Source organism: Dreissena polymorpha, chromosome 13, assembly GCF_020536995.1.
Source record: "Dreissena polymorpha isolate Duluth1 chromosome 13, UMN_Dpol_1.0, whole genome shotgun sequence".
NCBI classification, from domain to species: domain Eukaryota; kingdom Metazoa; phylum Mollusca; class Bivalvia; order Myida; family Dreissenidae; genus Dreissena; species Dreissena polymorpha.
The window spans coordinates 75383616-75396896 of NC_068367.1; positions in this window are offsets into that span (position 1 = coordinate 75383616).

Consider the following 13281-nt stretch of genomic DNA (forward strand, 5'->3'; position numbering starts at 1 on the left):
AATTTCAGTGATTCTGATATGAGGAAAAGTCATTGCAGGGCTTTTAGTGTTACTTTCTGAGACTATACAGATATTATTATTGTTTACTTATCATTGGTTCAGCAACTTTGTCTTGTGGTGGGGCGTGGTGTTCTGTTACTATTTGAATATCTGGTGTAGTGACATCAGGGTTTCTACTGTCTCTTCCTGTTTCTTCTGTCTCATTCAGTTTGGACGTACTATCTGTGTGGTCACTTCTGTTGGAAAAAGAGGTTCATTTTCTTGTGCATTTTGAAAGTAAATTATACTATCATCAGCATTTAAAAGTGATGTATCCTGATTAGGAGTACCTGTGTCATTATGGACCATGAACTCATTCAATGAGAAGTCAGACTGGTTAAGACGATCATCTTTTCTCTCAGACTCCATGAATTTACAGTAGTGGCAGATATACTCATTTTCATTATTATCTATTCCTTTCAGACATGCTTTGTGAGACCAGTCTCCGCAAAACAGGCAGACAACACATTCTGTACCTGCAGTTTCCTGTTTACAAACCGGACAGCAGAGTTCTGTTTCCTCCTCGTAGGATTCTTCGTCTTCCAACGATCTGCCAGTCATCCCGCCATGCTGTTGAGACTGTCAACAGATCCAGTCCAATAGCGTGCTGGCAGGACCAGAGCTCCCGCCATTGTTTTAGGGCTTGTGTCATCACCTTGTGATCCAGTCTCGATCTGCAATAGTACTTGTTCAGAACATGTGCTACAATTATTATCCATGGAGATAATGCTTTGTAGATGTGTTGGTTCAGTTGATCAATTAATGCTAAATTTCTCAATACTTCTCGTATTTTAGGAAAGTCTTCTTCAACAAAGAGTTCATACTTGTACCCATTTACATCAATTTTGTTGTTTGTGTTGAAGAAATTAATTCTATAAAGCTGCCAGCCACCAGATTTCCATTTTACTGATAATGCCTGTTACACATTGGCCTTTGTTTTAAGACCTTTAACTGTAGTAGAGCTATTAATTTCTTGAATAGTATAAGTGTCAGATTTATTGTAGTAGTCATAAGTTTCCCTTTTCAGAAGTTCATAGGCGGCAGAGGATAATTTTTCAATTACAAAGGTTTCGCTTTTGTCTTGTACGTTTATTGGTTTCTGCGACTTACTTGTACCGAGAGCTTTCTTCTGTAACGCTGTTTGGTGACCTGCTTCGAGTCTGGTATGTATACGTCATTCGGGATTCGACCTCTCTGTGACCGTCTAATATGCATGGAGGGTACATCTAATGCCTGGCCACCAACCATTTCTGCAGTAATATCTGATACATGTAGATGGGTAGACTGTAGATAAGTAGAGCTAAAAGTGACCAGATAAGATACTTACGATATTTACAAGGACAGAACAATTTACCATTTAAGAGTAACTATGGGCTCGTAATAAAATCATATACTCTTTTTGCATAAAAACTCATGAAATATATTCAAAACACATTTAAAACATTAGTACTTATGGTCCTCTATGATTATGTACAAATAAAGAGTTCACAAAAAAAATCAAAATGGCGAATTTCTTTGTTCCACACGACATGCCACGATGCTTCACTTTAAAACCGAGTTTATGTATTTTTTCTGTTCGCAATAACTGCTCACTCGAACATAAAACGTATGTATGTACAGTTTTCTAATGAACATTCACTTATAAAACTAAATAGGATCGATAAAACTGTTTAAAACTGTTTAAAAAGGCTAAAAACACTTTGTGCATAAAAACTAAACACGTCCCTCCACCACGGTGCACCGGAAACCTACTGCATCGTAACCCTTTGTAAAATATCAGTGGAAGTTAAACTGCCCCAAATTTTAACGACGTCACGTATTTATGTGCACAGACGATTGTTGTCTTTTTCAATTGTAAAAAAACACACATCAATTTTGAAGTTATATGCATTTGACAACTGACAGCAACGCATCTGCAATTATTTTGTAAGTATATAGACGTCAAATAAGCAAACTACATGGTTTCGGCGTGTTGACTTGCATTTCCGTGTGAAATAAGCGGTTAAAGTGTTTTCCATGAAATGTCAATCATTATCATAGTTGCAATTACTCCTATAAATATGAGGTCGATTTACATCGACCTCATATCGTTTAACGTTATTTTGCAATAGCATCGTTCCGACATGAATTCATGTCGGAAGCTTTAACGGCATCAAATTCATATAACAGCACAGAATAATCATGCAATAAATTATTAAACATAAAATATAAACATTATTTTACTAATTGCATTAGAAAAATGTTTATACAAACTTACAAGTAATGATAGTCCAGACCTTAAAACACTACCACTGTTCAAATTCCATATTGTTGCCATATAGCACTGTGTAAATTGAAAGTTGCATAATGTTACCTCATTGGTCGGTTATAAATACATTGTTTCTCTATATATAGTATTCGATTTAGACGAAAATAATAATTTACTTGGAATGTCATATTAGTTTTCCATTAAAACTTTGATCTTGCTGTGTGTGTTTATGGACATTATTAATTATGTTATACTTATTTTTGTATTTCATTAAGAATTAGAACGTGTAGCCCTTTTTGTTAACTGTTTTTAGCAAACGATTCGCAGCTTAATAAGACACGGAAAATAGTTAAAGCGACACTTTCATTTAAAGGTTTAATGTGAACAATATTAAGTGAAACCTTTTTTGGTTTAAACTGTTAATAAACTGTTAATATGCTTAATGTTGTGTAAGAAATTGAATAGTTTCACTGAGTTTTATTCCCGCCTAAAATCCGATATCGTAAAACGCGCAACGGTTAAGAATAAGGTCTAAAAAGGTTTAAGTATTCAGATCTGAATATCAGCAGCTGTGCCAGCTGGGAGCCCCGTTTTGGCTTTAACAACCGCAAGCGAAACAACATACTTTTTTAAGTCTTGCACTTGGACTCCATGATCACAAGTATAGGTCCCTGCTGTGGCGTATGACACCATAGTGTTATTTAGTATTGGTCGGCACAGTATCTGATCATAACGAGACAATTGGTTTGTGCTGAACACTGGGGCAATAAAACCACAGATCTATCAATAAACAAGATTATTGAGATATCATTTATTGAACACCGCGATAAAAATGCTCAAACCACGGACTCTAGATTACACGGATAAGAAACATGGCAACATTCTCAGAATCATCACTGCTATATGTGTAATCACCTAACAATTCGTCTAAAAATAATTTATATATTTGAGTTGAAGACGATGTACTGTTGTATAAGTCTGAATAAACTATCTGTCTGCCTGTCTAAATCAAAGCCGTCATCGTCCCAGTGAAAAAAAATCTGATTTTGAATAGTTGAACATGATGCCCTAATGTCAAAATACGAAATGACCCGCGTAACACCGACTGTGATTTTCAAGAATCTTTAATAAATTGATAATTTAAGGTAAATAACATTTCATATAATTATACATAATTCCCTCGTTGATAATTAACAGCAAACGATAAATGTTTTTGACACCCATTTTATTTCAAGTATGCATGCAAAGCCGAATAAAATCGAGAGGGTCCGCTATATACGCTGTTTTATCATAAATTTAACACCCTTTCTGTGGATTACCGGAATAAACCCCCTTCGGAAGAAACCCCCTTCCTTAAAAACGGCATAGCGGAAGAAACCCCCTTTCACATTTTGCATACGCGGAAGAAACCCCCTCACTAGTTTTGCATAGGCGGAACAAACCCCCTTCCAGTTTTCAGACAGGCAGAATAAACCCCCTTCGAGTTTTCAGACAGGCGGAATAAACCCCCTTCGTGTTTTCAGACAGGCGGAATAAACCCCCTTCGTGTTTTCAGACAGGCGGAATAAACCCCATTCCTAAGTGTTAAGTCTTTCCCGCAAGGGTAGTAAAATCCCGACTCAAACGATTCCCCAATACATCCGTTTCAACCCGACTATATTACTGCCTTCATACTGTACTAGATTGATAAAAATAACAAAAACACAAAATTAGCGCCCAGAGCCGATAGTGACGAAGATATTTCGTACATATTTTCCTACAATAACCGAAGCATTCGTCTTTAAAAAAAATTGAATCATGCAAAAAAAACGTGCTTCCCGGGAACTTTCTGAAAATGACAGTGAATTTCTGTAAACAATTACCGTGCGTTTGAATGTAACTTAATCGTCTGAAAGGGGGTTTGTTCCGCTATGGAAGGGGGTGTCTTCCGCCTATGCAAAACTAGCGAGGTTTTTTTTTCCGCCTATGCAAAACTAGCGAGGGGGTTTCTTCCGCCTATGCAAAACTAGTGAGGGGGTTTCTTCCGCGTATGCAAACTATGAAAGGGTGTTTCTTCCGCCCTGCCGTTTTTAACGAAGGGTGTTTCTTCCGGAGGGGGTTTCTTCCGTACACCTTTCTGTGTTATAAACAAGAGCTGAAAAAGTTAATTTATTAAGATTTATTTATAATAAGCTTTATTGATATGTTTCGTGAACAAAATACTACAATATATCATAAAAAATATATTAATCATGGCAAAGGAAATTCAATGGCCGGTTTCTAAACAAAAGCATAATCGCCAAGACCGTAGCATCAGTTCAGTGCGTTAGGAACGCGCGCTACTTTCTTCCGCCTTCATTCCTTAATTACTTTCGTTTTTAAACAATTTTTTTCTATCGTATACAGAATTCTATTCTCCTAAGCAAGATGTAATTTTTAAAACTGAACTCTAAATATAAACGCTACAAATTGGTATTAAGTACGAACATGTCAACCGTAAATCTAGATTCTAAAACTCCAAAACGGTATGATATTTGCAAAAGTTAAAGTTATAACTCACCGGGCTGTCGAAATCAGAAGAGCGCTACAAATTGGTATTAAGTACGAACATGTCAACCGTAAATCTAGATTCTAAAACTCCAAAACGGTATGATATTTGCAAAAGTTAAAGTTATAACTCACCGGGCTGTCGAAATCAGAAGAACGCTACAAATTGGTATTAAGTACGAACATGTCAACCGTAAATCTAGATTCTAAAACTCCAAAACGGTATGATATTTGCAAAAGATAAAGTTATAACTCGCCGGGCTGTCGAAATCAGAAGAACGCTACAAATTGGTATTAAGTACGAACATGTCAACCGTAAATCTAGATTCTAAAACTCCAAAACGGTATGATATTTGAAAAAGTTAAAGTTATAACTCGCCGGGCTGTCGAAATCAGAAGAAAAACTTAATATATATTTATATATCTGTTTACTACGTAACGTAAGCTTTCTAATGATATATAATTTGTCAAAATCGGCCGAGAAATGAAACTATAATTTAACAAAAGACGTGAGTGGGTACATCAAAATGTATAACCTCGGCGCTTCGCTGTACGCTAATTGTACAAAATCGATAGCCACAATACGGTAAAACGCGCGGTGGTAAAACATAAAATGTGTATTTCTTGTGTTTATCTCGCTATAAATCCATTAATAACAACGGGAATATACTAAAACGTATATTTTTGAAAGAGGAATTAATAAGCAACAAGATAACGTATAAACCAATAAAATCGGATGAATAGTTTTTGCATAAGATTGAATTTACTACAGTAAGGGTCAAATACTCGATTCATCTCCTAACAATATACACTCCGTGATACAACTGGTAGTTTTAACACACACATATAGGTTCCATTTAATTAAAGAGTACAGAAAGCTAAAAAGTGATGTGGTTTGTTGTACAACAACAATTGGTTATGTGTAACCTATTCAAAAAATAATTTCGTTCAAGATAATTCAATGTAATTCTATAAACGACAAACACACGAAGTGTGTTGTGTATGTTTATTTTTAAAAATGTACATAAGTGGTTTAAAAGCACAATTTTTACACATTTAAGAGGTATTCGCTCACATATATGTCTAATTAATGATAATTTTATGCATTGGCAAAGATTTAACGAGAAAAACTGAAGTTTTAGTTGAACTCAATTTGCTATAGGAAAACGACGGTAGCCGTTTAGACGTAAGCGGGGTAGCTTACGTCTAATTATTTGGACTAAGTTGCAATAATTCAACTCTCAGCTTCATAACCAAATGGTTAGCTGATAGTTGCAATGCGCTGGCTTTTGCCCATGGATGCACAATTTAATCAACAATGCAATAGTTAAGGCACACTGAAACTGCAAGATCTTATCAACGTTTACCTGTCTAAACCACAAACTCATACGAATGGTACCATTAAAACAATAAATAATTGCTTTTTATTGACTTAGTTTTGCTTTCGTACGCTGTATCCGCCATATTGGAAAATAAACCCAATATTCGTTAGGTTGCAGTACACCACAGGGCTCAACAGTAACTTTTGAAGCCACTTGTCCAGTCGGACAAGTAGACCATAATTTCACTTGTCCTGACCAAAAAGCAACTTGTCCTGACCATTATATCTTATTCTGCTCAGTACTTTGAAAAATAATGAAATAATACAAAATGCTCAAATCATAAAGACTTGAATTGTTCAAAATACATGTAAACATAATTGTAGGCAATTTCAATACAAAATGAACTGACTAGAATAACAGGAAAACTCAAGATTATTGATTTTTAAACATTATACAAAGCCATAATACCTGACAAAAACTTGTGTGTTGCCAACATCAAACAGAAAATGTTAAAAGTGATGTATATGTACAGTACTTAACTGATATTTAAAAAAAAAAAAAATCATTCTATACATAGAGAGGACGTCACTACGTTAATTGTCTCTAAGATCGGTGTGTACCGGTTTCGTAAAATACATATTCTTTACAAGGGAGAATATTCTTGTTATCTTGGCAAAGAAAAAATGTTAAGGGTTGCTTCCCTTGTGAACAGTACAGTGTAGTACATGTATCACATGGAACTATCGGAATATCTCGGACTGCGACGATTAAACATATACAAAATATACTCGGAAAAGTTTAGTGATATCTCCACAGAAAATAATTGCTTTAAAGGCATTTTTTCTAAGTTATACAATTATAATGACCACTTGTCCCGTCGGACTAGCAAATTTTCTTTATTTACTTGTCTGGACTAACAATTTGGTTGTCCCGGACAGTCGGTCTACCTTTAATGTCGAGCCCTGCACCAATATTTTGCACGTCGGGTTATGTGTTGGAGCCTACAAAGTCAATAACGATGTGTTATTCGATACAGAATACACTGTTTCAAATTTAAACATAAAACATGTCAGCGAGGAAAGTGTGTTGAAACATCGTCGTGTTTTTATAGGGTGCATGCAAAGGATAACATCAATAGGTTGCCATTCAGGTAAATTTAACATGTTTATGAAGTTTATTCATGATTTTCTTCAATTTGTCTCGAACGACGACTGTTTAGTGAAGCGCACGGATTCTCTGCACTGAACTGCACCCATGTTTATGAAGGGGTGCATATGGACTGCCAGAGCCGCCATGGCAAAAATTATCAAAGGCTCTGGCAGTCCGTTTATATGGACTATCATTATCATTGCTACAATACTTTCGCATCATCATCTTCAGTAATTGCATCCCTCTAACCAGAGCTCCAGATAAGAGCCGTACAGCCGTAAATACGCCTTTTTATTGAAGATTTACGCATTTATTTTTATAAACTGGACGTACAATTACGACTTTAATATCCATTTTACGCAATGACGAAAAAAATCTGGCCGTACCGATACGCCTGCGTCAGCGCGGAATGATCTGTTGGTCTCTAACCTAACGGCACTTTTCGTTAATTGAAATTACTGAAAAGTTATAGACTGGGTTCATATATATTATTGTCTATTCTGTCGCGTGATTTCCTGTAACTTGTAAATCCGTCAAAAACAATATGTCTGAGCGCAATAGAATTCCGGCTTAACCGAAAGCGGTTCAAAACAACTCTTTGTTGTCACATAATGACTACATACGGTGTCGTCTAACCATCCTGACATTAAATCTGTAAACCCAGATAAAGACATTGTGGCCCCGATATTAAACGATTTGATTGCATCGGTGGCTTAAAATGTTAGAAAACACGATGGGAAACGGATGAGACAGTGAAATAAGTGTTCATTTACTTAGCTTACTAGTTGGCTTGTGTTTTCTTGTCAAGAAAAATGAAGAAATAGTATTAGTCATGAGTTTTAATGTGTAGTTGTATTTGCATCATTATTCAGAATGGAAAACCTAATACAGTAACTGTTTAAGAAGCTACATATATTTATTATAATTGCTGCAAATGTTTCTGTAAAGTCAGTTATACACCCTTCAATATCCAAGAACACGGGTAGTACAGTACTACCCGTATTTTTGGATATGGTAGAACATGTACTAATTGATTTTCAGCGTTACTCCTTTTCTTTCTGTCAGTGGCAGTACCGTTACTAATTTCACAAATCCTTATCTGGAGCTCTGCTCTAACTATAGTATTCTCGCAATGAAGTTAAAACTGTGCCTATTAAAGTACATACTATTGTACTTTGGATGTTGCGTTCGGCTGATATCGATCTGGAAGGCTGGACGGATCGCTCTTGACCAGGATAGAAGACGATACAACAACCTGACACTGCAAACTCTAGAAGACAACTGCGACGACTGCATGTTATCGGACAGTGGGACAGAACATTGGATTTCTGCTTCAAACCAGGATTAGCAGACGGAGATCGCTTCCTTTCAAGCTTAACTATAGGTGTACCTTTCAAGTTCACTCGTCTCACAGGGGATCTGGAACGATTCGAAGACCGAGTAAATACTTGGGTTCGAATTTCCCCGATCCCGTGCTCCTTGACGAACGTATGCTTGATCAGTTTCATCGTCTCCATCGCTGATAACGATGACCTCCTCACCAGTGTGGTACTTGCGGAGACACTTCCTCACAATCCATGTCTTCTGCCTCCTTTCTTGGGCAGACTTCCTGTTGCACTTCCTCCTGGGATGGAATGGAACGTGCTGGCTCATTTTCTGAAAGTCTAGTAGGATTCTGGACTTCCTGTTGCACTTCCTCCTTTGATTGAAAGGAACATGCCGACTCATTTTCCAACAGTCTATCAGGACTCTGGAAACCCGAGGACATCAAACTGCTTTCTCCAGGTTCCTTTTTAACGACAAGCGGAGGAAAATTCACCTCATCGAACACTATCGGTGTGTCATCCGGGCGACAGGTTTTTGATGCCGGAATGACTTGTACCCTTGAACGGCCTGGAAGCGACAAACCAAGTGTGGACACCTTCCAGCTCCGTTTCGGGGAATCTACATCAGACATCCTGAAATTTCGATTCCTGGGTCAAATGGCAAATTTGGGTCAGTTATTATTTCTGGGTCAAGGGACAAATTTGGGTCTGTTATTCCTGAATCAGATGGCAAATTTAGGCACGTTATTCCTGAATCAGATGACAAGTTTTGGCATATTTGTTTTAAATCAGACAACAAGTTTTGGCATGTTTTTCCAGAATCAGATGTCAAGTATGGGCATATTATTCCTGGGTCAGGAGTTTGCCCTCCAACTCCGACCCACTTGAGTTTAAATACTCAAATTCAAACTTTTTTACTTTGCTAGGTTTCTGTTTAAATTTGGGACAATCTGCTTGAAAATGACCTTGATTGCAATTGAAGCATTTGGGTTTTGATGGTGACAAACTTCTCCTTGGAGATGGCGACCTTGACCTTACAGGAGTGAGGACATTCTCTTGACATATGTCCGCGTCGGTTGCAAGTATAACAAACAAATTCAGCTGGACTACTGCCTCGAGAAATGGGTGATTGAGACCTTTCCTTTGGCATGGAAATAATGAATAATTTATCCATAATTTTATCAAGTTTTTGCTCAACCTTGTCCATTTTCTGCTCCATTCTATCCATTCTCATTTCCAATTTATCAATTCGGATTCTTTGTGATTTTCATTTCCAACAGATTGGACCTTGAAACATTCCTCAGAAGTGTTTTCGGAAATAGATTTAGATCTACCAAACATAAGACCATGAGTATGCAAAGCCCATTTATGGCTTCTTCTATTGATTTAGGCCGCATGTTTACTACACTTTCTCCTGCCTCCTTATCATTTAAACCATGACAAAAGCATAAGACTACTTGTTCATTCATGTAATTGGCTGGTAAATGTCTGAAAGCCTTAGTAGCTAATGTGAGAAACCTATCGGCCCAATCATCAATAGTTTCATCATGTGTTTGTGTCGCATTGGAGAATTTTATCTTAGCAGTTTCTGGTAACTCCTTGTAACCAAAACGAAGCACCAATTTCTCAACTATATTGACAAAGCTTAGGTTATCTCGTTTATCAGTAACCAATGCATAAAACTCACTGGCTTTACCAGTTAGACTCAAACAAAGGTATTCTTTCATTTCCTGAGGGTCCCAATCATTCAAAGTTGCACACCTGTCAAATTTTGTGTAAAATTCTTGCCAGTTACTTTGACCATCATATGACAAAGATCTCGGCAATTGACCTAATGGACGACGGTTGAAATTGTTTACCAATCCAGATCTAATGGAAGAATTCCTTCCCGCAGCTGTGGAATTGGCAGTGTAGGTTCAGAGACTCTGTCCTGAAGAGACAGGCTGAGAGACCTCATTGTTTGTATTTGTAGGTGATAGTATCCAACCTGGGGGTATCATAGGAAACCACGGCCACATGTTAGGTTATGGGAATTGTTGCATATTACTTTGCATATTATTCAAAAAGGGCATAGTAGCTGGATTTGGTATTTGCAGTTTTACTACCGACGCTAGGCAATGACACCAACAGGAGCAGTATCTAAGTCAATTGAATCAGCCAGAGCAGTGGGGTCATTGGATGCCACGTTTAAGGCTTGAAATAATATATGAACCTTGGTAAGATCCCGCTACTTAAAAAAAAAAGCTGGAAACTATGCTTGTTCATTTATAAGGGGCATTTTCCCGCTATTAACAAAATAGCTGGAAATAACAACAACTATTACTTGATTGTCTTCTTGCTCGGACTTAGTGGACTGCACTGATCCTGTGGAGACTGCACTGATCCTGTGGAGACTGCACTGATCCTGTGGAGACTGCACTTGTCCTGTGTAGACTGCACTTATCCTGCACAGACTGATCTGATCCTGATGGACGAAGTCCTACAGGAAGCAAATGTCACTGCACGCCCCCACGCGTTAACAAATCCTGCACGCTGTAGCACCGTCTGAATACCTCTGTAGAGGCCTTGATGTGCTTTGTAATTTAAACTATAACAAATGCTTAAAACAGAAAATCTGCAGGTGTTAATAGTTAGAACACACTATCCACAAAATTTTGTTCTTGAAATCGCCTGTGTATCTTCTTACTATGTAAATTGTGTAACTACTTATAATAACAGCACTAGCTATCACACTGTCGTAAATACGATAAAACACTTACTTGTAAGTAAGTAAATTAAAGTATTGCCGATAGTAGTAAGTGTATTCGCCTTTATTTCAATTATGAACTTTACGAATAATAAACGTAAAGCAATTACGTGGAAATAAACGGTAACCATTCAATAGCCATTTTCTACCTTCTTAAATGGTATATTTTAACCCTAACACTGATTTTTACAACACAAATTATTTCTAGACATCAAACCGGCTTAGCCAACGGACACAAAATGCAAAAAATATAATGCAATTCCAATAAATTCAATCAAAGTTTGCTAATAGTGTGCAATTTGCACACAAATAATACTCAATTATTAGTTATTTACAACATAAAGAAGTACAAAAACAGAAAAAATCTAACCAAGTTGGCAGACAATTTTCCGCGGAAAGTTCAATTTTTGCAACTACAAAAGAACCAAAAAATTGCAAAAATCAATTGCTCGCAGCGCCATTAAAGTACATACTATTATATCCCATCAATTCAAGGCGGCTCACTATGCAGAAATGTTGCACAATAATCTTTTTAGCAAGTAGGCAGGTCTGACCTCAGCTAAACTACATAGAATCCTAGCTGAACATGAACGTAGAGTCATCATTATGGCCCCATGAGGGAAGTTACACCGTTCTATAAGTGCTTTTGTGGCATCCGTCTTTAACATCAGGATTCATCGTTTATGGAACTCCCGGCTTTTAGGTCCCTCACCATTGCATTGATTTTTATCTCATTTGCTGTCATAATTATAGAAGTTTTGTCATGTAAAAGAAATATATAACAATGGTTGTCTAAAAAACATAGAGACATCTTCTTTTGTTACCTTGTTGTATTGTCAGATAAATTATGGAAACAGAGCAGATTAAATGAGACTAAATTTGTGAATTTACATAGTGGAATATTCCTTTTTTGTATGCTTGCTATATTTATGCCCCCCTTTGAAGAAGAGGGGGTATATTGTTTTGCACCAGTAGGTCGTTCGGTCCGTTAGTCTGGTCCGTCCACCAAATGGTTTCTGGATGATGACTCAAGAACGCTTAGGCCTAGGATCATGAAACTTCATAAATACATTGATCATGACTGGCAGATGACCCCTATTGATTTTCAGGTTACTAGGTCAAAGGTTAAGGTCACAGTAACTCAAAACAGTAAAATGGTTGCCGGCTGATAACTGAAGAACGCTAAGTACTAGGGTCATGAAACTTCATAGGTTCAATGATCATGACTCGCAGATGACACCTATGGATCTTTAGGTCACTAGGATAAAGGTCAAGGTCACAGTGACTAGAAACAGTCAAATGGTTTCTGGATGATAACTCAAGAATGCTTAGGCCTAGAATCATGAAACTTCATAGGTACATCGATTATGACTGGCAGATGACGCCTATTGATTTTCAGGTTACTTTGTCAAAGGTCAAGGTCACAGTGACTTGAAACAGTAAAATGGTTTCCGGATGATAACTCAATAACGCTTAGGCCTAGGATCATGAAACTTCATAGGTACATTGAGCATGACTGGCAGATGACCCCTATTTATTTTCAGGTCACTAGGTCAAAGGTCAAGGTCACAGTGACTCAAAACAATAAAATGGTTTCTGGATAACTCAACAATGCTTTGGCGAAGGATCATGAAACTTCATAGGTACATTGATCATGACTGGCAGATTACCCCTATTGATTTTTAGGTCACTAGGTCAAAGGTCAAGGTCACAGTGACCTGAAGCAGTAAAATGGTTTCTAACGTATTCACACAATGGCTGCCACAACAACTGACAGCCTATTTGGGGGGCATGCATATTTTACAAACAGCCCTTGTTGTAAGACAATAATCCCCTATGCACATAGTAGCACAACATGTAAACCAGACCCCAACTAGTAGTAATAATCTTAATTAGCTGTAGTTGGTGTCAGCGCAGGGAAACAGA